The following is a 12,845-nucleotide window of genomic DNA, read 5'->3' as shown; positions in this document are numbered from 1 at the left end:
AATGAACACAGGAGTGCATATATCCCTTTGAATTAGTTTTTTCAGTCTTTGGGTAGATACCTGGGAGTGGAATGTCTGGATCATATGGTAGATGTATTTTTAATAATTTGAGAAATCTTCATACTGCTTCTGTAGGGGCTGGAGCAGTCTATGTTTTCACCAATAGTGTATAAGCAAAAACAGATTTTCTTTTTTTTTTTTTTCTTTCAAATTATGTTTATTGAGGTGAAGTTGGTTTATATCATTCTATGTGCTTTGAGGGTTATAGGCTTAAACCTCTACGAATGTATGTTTTCACTCTATGCCCCCCCACCAGTGCCCCAGTAATCCTTTACCATGTTCCATTGGGGCCTCTCATTCCCCGATTAACATGCAAAACCCCACTTTCTAAAGTGTTTGCTCTGTGTGTGTGTGTGGGGGGCGTCATGAGTGAATTTTCCCTTGGGAGGACAAAAAAAGTTTTGTGATATGTGGTAATGAATTGACTGGTGAGTGATGGAGTGAGGAGATCAGAAGACTTAAATTGGTCTATGTATTTCGTATTCTGATATTTTTACTTAACACTGTATCATGAGCAGTTTTCTCACAGAAATAGTTGTCATGATTAATATTGTAATGGCTACATACTTAACATATAGTTCTGATCTAGTCATGAAAGTTGACATGTATAAGCATGAAGTTTATCTTGGATTGCTTTTAAGAATTTCAGGGTGAAGAAGGAATTGAGAGTAGAGGTTAGAGTTAGGTTTTTTTTTTTTTAAAGCAAATCATTTCTTTATTGTGTATACATCATAGACCTACATGATAAAACATGGTCAAACTGATAATTATGCCATGATTGAGTCATATGATGTTGTTCAAGTGTCCCACCCATGAATGTCCAACCTTCATGGTCTAATTGGTGGAAATCATAATGACATATTAAAATATAAAATCATTTTTCATTTTTGCACAATGTATGCATTTTCATCTTCGTTATAGTCCCCATACAATTCCCACCCCACGTTGTGTGGATCCTCCTCCCTCCTCCTGCCCTGTAGTATGTCTCTGGTTTATAGTTGCTTGTTGATTTTGATTTTTAGTTTATTATAATCAGTCTTTTTCCTGGTCCCTTATTTAGGTTTTCTAAATTCCTGCTATGAGTGAGACCATCTGGTATTTTTCTTTTTCTTTCTGGCTTATTTCGCTGAGCATGATCCCTTCCAGCTCCATCCATGTTGCTTCAAATTGAATGAGTTTATCTTTTTTGATTGCTGAGTAATATTCCATTTTGTATATGTACCACATCTTCTTGATCCAGTCATCTATTTTGGGGCATTTGGGTTGTTTCCAAAGCTTAGCTATTGGGAAAAGTGCTGCTATAAACATAGACATGCAGGTGCTCTTTGGAATTGATGTTTCTGTGTCCTTTGAGTAAATACCTAGGAGTGGAATTGCTGGATTATATGGAAGCTCCATCTTTAGCAGGTTAAGGAATCTCCACACAACTTTCCATAATGGTTGGACCAGTTTGCACTTGCACCAGCAGTGCAAGAGAGTTCCATTTTCTCCACATCCTCGCCATCATTTGTTGTTGCTGGTTTTTTTAATATGTGCCATTCTCACTGGTGTAAGATGGTATCTCATTGTAGTTTTGATTTGCATTCCCCTGATTACAAATGATGTTGAACATTTTTTCATTTGCCTGTTGGCCATTCGCATTTCTTCTTTGGAGAAGTTTCTTTTTAGCTCTTCTGCACATTTTTTGAATGAATTATTTTCTTTGTTGAGTGTCATCAGCTCTTTGCAGATTTTTGTGATCAGTCCTTTATCATTAGTGTTGTGTGCAAAATTTTTCTCCCAATCGGTGGGGTATCTCTTTGTTTTGGGTACTGTCTCTTTTGCTGTATAGAAGCTCTTTAATTTGATGTAGTCCCAGTTGTTTATCTTTGCCTTCACTATCACTGCTTTGGGTGATGTGTCTTTAAAGATGTTACTGAGGTGTATGTCATGTAGTGTTTTGCCTATATTTCCTTCTATATATATATATATTTTTTTTTTAAAGATTTATTTATTTATACAAGCACTGGGTACAGTCAGAAGTGTGGGAGGGTGAGAGAATCCACCAGAGCCAGAGCGGGGAACAGAACAGGCAGACTGACGAAATACACTGCTGAGGGGAGCAGCGGGCGAGACAGGAGAGGTCTGTGTGCCATGTGGGACCCTCGCCGGTGGCCAGGGATCGAACCAGCGCTGCAGAGGCTGCAGGAAGCTTCTCAGCCCGTGCTCAACTGCTGCGCCAGTAGGGGAGGCCCCCTTTTATGTATTTTATGGTTTCAGGTCTTATGTCTAGTTCTTTAATCCATTTTGAGTTCATTTTTGTGCATGGCATGAGGTAGTAGTCAAGCTTCATTCTTTGGCATGTAGCGACCCAGTTTTCCTAGCACCATTTATTGAACAAACTTTGTTTCCATTGTATATTCTTTGTGCCAGATTTCCTTTTCTGTAAAACTACAATAGTAACATACCTGTACAAAACCTGGATCTGTAACAGTAACAGGGTTATTTAGGTGAGATAAGTAGCATCAGTATACCTGGGTGCTGGCTAGGAGAGAGACTCTCAGGCCTACCCTAGACCTACTGACTCTGAACCCATAGTCTGAGAACACTCCTCCGCTGATTCCTATGCACTGAAATGTCTGAGAAAACTGGCTTTTTAGAGTGGTTGTGCTATATCAGGTACTTCACAATGTTATTTAAGTTTTAGTATAGTTCTGATTTTTCATGAGCCAGACCTCTGAAACACATATCTTGTCTGTGTCAGATGAGCTTTCCCAGGAAGTAGCTGTGGGAACAAGTCAATTACTGCACATCTCTGGGATGTAGCTTCCTTCCCTGTGACATGAAAGATTTGGGAATGAATAATTTTAGAACTATCCCACCCAGCTCTGGTTTTCTGGTATTCAATGCTACTTATCATTTCACATTTTACAGAGCAATAATAATAAAAAAAGGACAGAATTTCTTTTGAAAATTGGATAAGAGGAAGATCTTGGTAAAACTAACAATTTTTATTTTATTTTTTTGTGGTTCAAGCTAATCATGCCAGAATTAGTGGTTTTTTTTTTTTTTTTGTTGTTGTTTGTTTTAAATCTCACTTATTCTGTCTTGACTGTTTGATGGTACTCTTTAAGAACTAGCAGGATCTAGGTACTCTTGGTAAAAGCTGCGCTACTTAATCATTAACCCTTTTAGAGTAAAAAACAGTGGACCTTAAGAGTTGTCTAACTTTCAATGACATTGTTGCCTCACAAGCTATAAATTAGAGTGAGCCAGAAATTCTAACAGACAAATGTCCTAAAATGCAGGCAATACTCACAAGAATTTATTAGCCTGGAAGTTCTCCTGGGCAATAACCTTTATTTTGTAGACCAGGAAAATGAATTAGAAGTGATTTTTATATTCACTTTCATGATTTCCAGCATCTTCCTAAGGTTAGCGGGACGTGGAGGTGAAGATCCTTGGGCACACACAGTTGTCATGACCCTCTTGATGTGGCTGTAACTCCTCTTATGACTGAATCGCATCTCTCCACCCTCCTCCCATTCAACCCTAACTCAGTGCAACTGTATTTGGAGATAGGACCTTAGGGGGAGACAATTAAGGTTAAATGAAGTCATAAGAGTGGGGTCTAATCCAGTAGGGATTAGAGGAAGGGGAAAAAGATATATCAGAGAGTTCCTCCCCCACCCCTCTTTCTCCTTCTATCTCTGTCTCCAGACAGAAGAAAGATCATGTGGCTTTTGAGTGGCAGGTTGGTTGTCCACAAACCAGGAAGAGGGCACATCAGAAACAACCCTGATGACATTTTGATGTTGGACTTCTACCCTCCAGAACATAAACTGATTTCTGTTGTTTAACCCGCCCACTCAGTGGCAGCCCAAGCAGATAAAACATCATCCTCCCAGCATTCTCATAGCTCTCCTCAGAGCTTCTCTCTTTGTGGGTGCCCAAGACTGCCCACTTCTGTATCTTTGCTCCTCAATCTTTTGCGGGTGGCTTTCCTTTCTATTGTTGATATCAAAATCTTAGTAGGGTCTTTGCTATATAAATAGTTAAGGAGTTTGAAGTGAAATATTGTCTGGACTTAGGGTGTGCCCTGAATTCATGACGAGTGTCCTTATAAGAAGAGGAGAAGGCGCAGAGATGCAGGGGAAAGCCCATGTGGAGACAGAGGCAGAGATTGAAGTTTTGCTCCTGCAAACCAAGAACACCAGGAGCCACCGGGCGCTGGAACAAGCTGGGAAGGATTCTCTTCACTGGGAGCATAGTCCTGCTGACCCCTTTTGACCTTCAGAACCATGAGAGAATAAGTTCTTGCTGTTTTCAGCCACCAAGTTTATGGTAACTTGGTATGGCAGGAGCTAATACATCTATTCTCATCCTCTCGGGACACAATTCCCAGGGGCTGTGCTTCTTCCCTGACCTTTCCACCTTGTGGAATAACTTATTTAAGTTCATTTCATCCTCTCACCAATACTCCTCCAGAGCAGGGAGAAATCTGAGACCACAAAGTACTCATAGAATCTTGATATTGCAGTGTTTGAGGTCCACACCAATGTTAGGGCTGGACTTTCCTAGGGAAACTAGTACTAATCCTATCCAGGACCAAAATCTCAGCTTTGTGACAGCTGCTTGGCATGCAGATGGATTTATATGGAAATATGCAGTAGAGAATGAGAATTTCCTACATGATTGAGTTGTGGTTCAATGAAACTTTGAGGACGATTATTTTATGGTAGAAAGGGCACCTGACTGGGAATTTAAAACTCCAGGTTAGGGTTTAGTCAGAGCCTGCTTATTCTTGGCTCTGTATCTTGGCAAGTAATTTTCTCAGGCTCAGTGTTGGTATTAGCAAAATGAGAATAAAACTGCACTGCTGCCTGCCTTGTGGGACGCTATGTAGTCACGAGGGGGCGGGTTTTGAGAGAGGGCTCTGGAATCTGCAAGACCTCTAGGAGAGAATACTGGGTTGATCATCATCAGGATTATCTTGAGAAGTCACGGTATTATCACAGAACTGCAGGAATTAGATCCATAAGGGAATTAAATGATCATGCAATGAGCTTTCTAATTTCACATGAAGAAACTGAGGCCTGAAGAAATGGTGACTTATCCATTTAGTTGGAATTAAGGGGACACACAGGAGCTTGTGTCCCTACTCCCTGAGTTGAGATGCTGTGTAAGCAAAGCAAAGGGCCACAGTGAGCAGGGGACTTGCAAAGCTTCTCTGCCTTGGCAGAAAGGAACCAAATTGAACTCCTCTGGTAGGGCTAGTTAGAACAAGTGCAGGACAATTCTTAGAAACACAAAAGGAACTTTGCAAATTATGTTAAACTCATTTCATGAAACATTTCTTTGGAATTTGTTTTGAAAAATGTGATTAAAAACTTTAGCAATCAGTTTGATAAAGACACAATTTAGAGTGGCATTCACTCAGAATTTAGGTTGATTATTTGACAAACAGGGATGTGGATTTATAAGGCAAATAGACTAGGTGGAGTTGCTCAGGGAAGACACTGGCAAATGAGCAGGTCTCAGTGAAAGAATAAAATGAATGGCTGTGTCAATGATGTGATGTAGAGATTTGACAGCCTAATTCTTGGACACTAACACTATTAAAAAGTTAATTCTGGTAATCTCAGTTGCTTAGGAAGAAAGGATAAAACCTGTTATAAGGCATATAGGTAACCTGTTAACTTGATTATATGGTTATATGAAAGAATGCTCTATTTGCTAAGGGAATAAATACATGGTGAAACATGGATGATATTTTTAGATGGGGGCTTATTTTATTTTCTAATAAAGAAAATGTTTTGCAGTGAGGTTCTGTGATTGAGGCAAGGTGCCTGTCTTAAATTAAGGTCGTGCTTTGCTAGCTATATGAAGAGCTATGTCTTTAAATGACTTAATGGGACTTTTGAAGCAACTCAGCACTTGGCAGACTTCATTTTGACGAGCAGGAGCAGGTGGGTGGCTCAGGCTTCTCAACCTTGAAGAGATGACCCCAAATGACTTTGTTTTTTTTTTCCTGATAGTTGCAAGATAAGGGTTAATTAAAAAACTTGGAAAAGGTATATCTGTTGTTCAGGTTACAGGGAGAGGATAAAGTGACCAAGAGAAAGAAACAGGTGTAATGAAAGCATAAAAATGATGTAAGCCCCGGGAGGCTTGCTGGCAAGGAGTTGCTGGTGACTTGGGAGAATAGTTTCTATTTAGTTCAAAGAAACTGAACCCAGCCAGCATTGGTGCTCGCTCAGGGTGCTTACTGTCCTGGGGGGGAGATCGCCTCTGTTTTCTGCAGTTGAGTGAGAGACATACTGTGCTGAGCCAATACCTCTGGGTGCAGACTTTCACTTTATCAGAACTTTGAGAGATTTTAAATATTCTGAAAAATGGGTAACTTTTTTGAAATTATTTCAAATTGTATCCATTTGACACCATCTTTCACTTTTTCTAACCATTCTATTTTCTTCCTTAGTCCCCTCCCTCTTCTGCTTCTCTTCCTATCTTTCCCTCCCCTTCTGGGTAACATTTCTGGCACCTAGCTTGTTTGCTAGGAAAAAGACAACAGCTTGGGAAGGAGAAAACCCTTCCCTGCTTGCTGGGCTGTGCTAGGATCTTACGCCCGTGGTTGGGATAGAAAACAATGGGTTGTGCAGTGGCTGTTGAGGCTCTCCAGAGGGAAATGTCCCACCTCACACCCTTCTTTTCAGAATGTGAGTTCAAGGAGGCTCATGATAGATTTTGGAATACTTGAAACCCATAACCCACCTCTCTTTCTGAAAAATTGTTTGGTAGATGAATCATTTGCTCCACATTTTGTACTTGGGAGTGATGATTCTGCAGACAGAGCATGCTTATTGTATAGCTTTTCAGAGAAAACTCCATGGACTGTAATTTGGGGATGTCTGCAAAATTTACCATCAGTTGATGCTGGGAGAATCTGTAATGTTGGATTGAAAAGAATTAGAGTAAGGTGCTTGATTTGGTCTTGTTCGTTTGGTATAAAAATTCTATCAAATTCTCTTATGTTCAAATCTCTCACTGAATTCATGAATGATTTGCATACCAGGATGCATGTGTATACATTAATAGGTGTCTGCACCCTCATTTGATTTAAAAAATCATGTCTCCTTTCAGTTGTGCTGTACTCTTCTTTCACAACATCCCTGACTCCCGTTGTTGCTTTCTTCTTAACTGACTGTGGTCTGTTATACCTGGAAAGTGGAAAATTAGCAGTAATTGTTTATATAACATGGAACCCAAAAGATTTACACATAAAACAGACAATGATTTAAAAATTGTTGCTTCAGTTCTTTCAATCTCTAATCACATTTTTATTTTGCTTCCACTGCACACAAATATAATATATATAAAATGTTTTTCTATATCTTGATCCTTTGACTAAAGTGGTGTTTGTTAGGCTTCTTTCCTGTAAACTATTATTTTTCTCTTTGCAATTAGAAAACAACTTATAGGGAGAGGATTTATGACTGTAAATATCCTGTTTCTTATTAAATTTTCACCCACTAATATTAGCACCACTGATAATTTCCTAACTCTGCCAATAATAATGTGAACGAAGGTGATACAAAATCCAAACTGTTTTTATAAAAAATAACCTGAACAGTCCCTTTACACATTTATTAGTCTACAGTGTGTTTTGTAGATACTATAACCCATATACACATAACTTCAACTGTACTACAAAGGAGAAATCAAACAATAGCAACTTAAAGTAAAAACAATTTGTATTTCAGTATATAAATACTTTGGCCATTGTATTCCTGTTGATGGAGGTAGTTACAAATGCACAGGTGGCTTACCAGTGACTTAAATTCAATCAATGTCATTGCATCAGTTACGTGACTTTTGAAAAGGGGAACAACTCGGTAAAATTTGGAACAAAGTAATACAAACATTCCCTCAAGTTACTCCATAGTGGTAACCCTGGAAGTCCCCACAATATATTAAAATAGTCCAAAATTGCTTAAGTGTTAATATAGGACAAATATGTAAAATTTAGCAATTATAAATAGGTTTTTCACCTGCAGGACTGCTGGACAAGATGGTCAACATATCCTGTAGGACATGAACTAATTATTTGCACTGGGGCACTGGCCTGTTCATTTCAGGACATTTGACAACTCTGACCTGTAATCTACTAAATGTCTTTAGCATCCTCTTGCCATTGAGACAGTAAAATGCACCTCAGGCCCCACGTTCAAAATCTACCCTGGAGGTGATAACACTGATTGAGAAGCACTGTTCTGTGATTTCTCTTACAGTTTCTTACCACTCCCCTGGCCCCAAACACACACAAAAGAAAGAAGCATATGCATTGATTTAAAAAAAAAAGTAATCCTTAGTGATTTTCTAGTTTTCTTTAGACTTCTCTGTTGCATCTTATAGGTATTAGACATCTGAGACTTTTCTATTTCCATGGAAGCCTAATGCATTGATTTGAGATTTAGGAGATGCCAAATAGCATTACCCACCATACATAACACTTCATGGAAGAATATAAACATTAATATCTCCTTCAGTTAAGACTAAAAAGATGAGGGAAATTTCCTAGAACTCAAACCAAGTCATCAAACATCCCCCACATTTCTTCTCCCGACATGTTGTAGATGTCTTTAATGTCACTATCAAAGATTTTGTCTCTGGTATTCCTGAATTTCAATTAAAATCTGAAACAGAAATGTGATCAGGTAACAGGAAGGGCTGGTTTTGAAAGGCTGTCTTGGCACATTAAAATAAGAAGCATTATAAACTAGTGCTTGAGTGACCAGCAATCCTTGTGGAGAACCAACCTATTGTTAATCCTCTAAGTAATCAGGAATGTTTTGACAAAGGTAGGGCTGGTCCACCTGATTAACTAATGTGTTATAAATCACGATAATAATGTGAACTAGCTGAAGGAATCTTAAAAAAGAATTCTATTTGATCCACAAGTTTGTTGTTGACTGAATTTGGATAGACATGTTAGCAAATATGTGCCATGTCACTATTTGTCATCATTACATTAGTCTGTAAGTAGAATTTCTGTCTGTCTATCTATCCATCTTTGTCTTTTATTTTTCTCAGGTGCCACATAATTTTGCCTTATGTTTTTATTTCCATCTTTTCAGACATGATGTGTCTAACTTGTAACTGATCTGACCAAATGATTTTTTATTACATTCCAGCTCTAAAATCACATTTATAAATTTTCATAGGTAAGCAGCAAAAATAACTGGAAATGCTTACCAAGAGAAGATGGAGTATATTAATTTTGTGACTTTTTCTTTATTCTTTGAGATTGTTTTATGCAAACTTCCCAATTGAGGTCCATCTTTGCTAAGCAGTGTTTTGGGTCTTTTGTCCTGGGTCAGTTACTGCTTTGGCTTGTAGCAACATGATAGGACAAAAATGAGTTGTTTATTTCAATTGAAATTACTGCTAGTTTCATTCACAGTACAAGAGGGTCAGAATGAGTAGAAAACTGGAACACACAGCTCCTCATTAACCCTTTGTTGTACCATCCATTCAGTGAGTGTTACAGTATGCCCTTTATGCTTCATAATATGAAAACCATGAGGGAGAGTGACTGATTCCATGGATCTAACAGGAGGCAGTGAGGTGGTTCAAGAATTCAGGGTGAGGAGTCAGAAGGCTTGGATCCCTGTTTTGGTGACATATCTTATCAGCTAACATGTCCAAACCTCAAGACTTATTTTAAAAATACCTATTTTATTGATAATCCAGTGTGATTTTGAAGATGAAGTGAAACAAGAACATTTCAAGTATGATTATAAAAATTTTTTTATACCAAGTTATAAAACAGTTTTTTTTTTTTAATTTTTGAGACTACAGAGATGGGGATTAAATTTCAGGAATTTTATGTACAAGTCTGATAGCCAGATAGCAGCTCTGCTCTGCCCTGCACCTCCCAATGCAGCTGAGAGGACTGATGTGACAGAGCAAACACAGAGTGGGCAGGAGAACAAGCCAGACGTCCTATTGTCTCTTCAACCTCAAAAGGTCAACATTGACCTCGTCACATCTTCACTGTGGCTTTAGGCCACCACTTGCCCTTTGAGGTTCTTTCTGTCCCTAATGCCCCAACCTTTTGAAGCTGACCACACAGGAGATAGCCTTGTCCTCCCCCAGGATGATCCTTGGCTGCACTGGCAGGGACAGACACATGGCCAGCATGGACACAACCCTGATGGCTTGTGATTCTCTCCATTGTACACTCACAATTTTGTTTGCTAAGTCTGCAAAGAACGGAGATGACCTAGAGTAGGATTTCACTAAATAATTCAGCATGTGGTGAACAAAATCAAGTGGCAAATGATAAAACTGAAGAACAGGAACTGAACTGAATGATCCAGGTTCTAGTCTGGCTCTCTACTTACCTTTTGTGAAGTTTTGGGAAAATGACTTCACCACTTTATACCTCAATTTCTCAATCTGAAAAAGGAGGCTAATGATAGCTGCCATGATCATGTTACAGAGCCACTGTGAGGGTCAGCTGCATGGGTGGATGTGGTATGTCACTGTCTGGACTACTCCCTGTGACACAAGGAACGTGGAGCAGATTTGCATGGTTTCACTGTTAAATAAAGGCAATGGGAATGAAACCAGAATTTATTGAGCATTATTATGAACCTGACTCAATATTAGGCATTTTACTGCATAATCAGTTTAATCTTTATAACAATCCTGAAAGGCAGGTGTCATTATCCCCATTTTTGTCAGGAAGGTTAAGTAACTAACTCAGGCTGACTCCAAAACTCTTGCTCTTCACTTGATACCTGCTGCAGTAATAGTAGGGCAAATATGTATTTTAACTCTAGGAAGGACATTAGTGATTTCTGTGCTTGGATCTACAGAGATAAAACCAAAAGCAAACCACCCCAAATCCCATCTTTGTATCTTAATCCAAATAGGACTTTTGTGGTGGAGAAAGGAAAGATCAGGCTAAATGCAGGTGTCAGAGAGATTCGAAACGGAGAGTTCTTCAAACACCATACATAAGTGGGTGTTTAATCTAGGAGTATTAGGAGAAGAATCCCAGTTGATGGCTGAACAGGGCTGCCATGAGATGCCATAGGGAGAATTAATATCTCTTGTGATAGCCTGAAGCTAAAACATATGCCATCAGCAGGTGGTTGAATTGACAATTCCATTTGAATCTGACTGCTAGAAAGCATTTCAAATCATCTTTGCTGGCCATAGCTAAAACTCACTTGATTTAAATAATAAGTACTGACAGGAAATGCAGAGAATTTATGAAGGAATGTGTTAAGTGGCAACTGTAAACCTCTAAATGTTTTGTTTTAGGGCTATATAAGAATGTTTACACATCTGAATATTAAATTTTCTTATCCAATTTATTCATTCAACACATTTGTTGACTATTTTTTTCTTTTTTTCTATTGAAGTAATATTGTTTTACAATTGTGTATGCAATTCAGAGGCATAGGATCTCACTTCCTTGGAAGCATGTCCTCATACCACACTCACCACATAAAGTCTGGATATTTTAGATCTGCTTAGTACATGGGCAGTTTGTGGCTTTTCTGTTTAAATCCCATTTTAAAACTGGCCCTTGGATTTCAGGAAGCCAGAAAAACTATATAGCCATTTGTTATGACTTGTTATAAAACTTAGCTAGTGATTTTAAAAATAGTTCTCAACCAAATTAGCTCTGGGCACCTGCTGGAGCTTAGTGTGTTTTCAGATAGACTTGTTTGCTGTCAGCCAAAAAATAAAAAAAAAAAAATAAAAAAACCACCACACAAAACCCAACCCCAACAAAACCCTCCACCCACATGGCTTGTTATAAAACCTGACACTTCCAATGCTTTTCCAAGCCACTTCTCTTAGATCAAATCATTCAAATAAAGAAAAAGACATTTGAGTTCTTGAAAGAATGGTGCAAATTATTTGCTGTTAGATATATTCTCAGAAAGGGGTCAGGGAGAAAAGAAAGGAAGGAGGTATTAAATAACGTGTTGTAGTAATCACATTGTGAGTGTTTTTATAAATCTTTATATATAAATATGCTTCAACACTGATTATTAAAATATGACTGGGGGATTTATGGTTTTATGAGGTAGGCCCCTTAAGCCATCTCTGCTATCCTCCTGTATATAAGACTTGTGTGGATACTTGTTTCAAGTGATTTGGGTATTTTGTTCATGTATTAAATAGGAGAGCTATTGGTGATGTTTAAGTGGACAATGACAACAATTACAGCAAAAAAAAAAAGGAAGCATCAGTTTATGGAAATTTTATATTTTGGCAACAGTGAAAGTTGTCAGTTGTTCACAGAAGATGCCAAAATATGGACCAATGTTGAAAAATGAAAACTCATGTTTGCAGCGTTCTGAGAGTGATTTAGGTTTTTGTATACCTCACTTAAGTTCTCATCTGAACTGGTTTTTGATTGTAGTTGGGAAAGAATTCTGCCTGTTTTATTCTATATCTATTTTATATAGTGAAGTGACTCGGAGAAGCTTATCTTAGCATCATTAGGCATATATTATGAATAAAATATAATTGGCTTACTGGTGGTTGACGCTGCCTTCCTGAATACTTTTGAATAACTTCTTTCCTGACCACTGCAGGTTCTTGAAATCAAATTGGTTATCTTAGGAGTCCTGATTGGGTAATAATAATAAAAACAGGAATAGTGATAATTACTCTGCTATCACTACTCTATCTGTTAAATGCCTGGGGCTTGAAATATTTTAAGAGAAGTTTATATATACCCAATAAGAACCCTTGTGAAATTGTTACTATTAGTCCAA

Source organism: Talpa europaea, assembly GCF_964194135.1.
Source record: "Talpa europaea genome assembly, chromosome: 3".
NCBI lineage: Eukaryota > Metazoa > Chordata > Mammalia > Eulipotyphla > Talpidae > Talpa > Talpa europaea.
The sequence above is the reverse complement of the archived record's forward strand: the minus strand, read 5'-3'. Positions refer to the sequence as shown.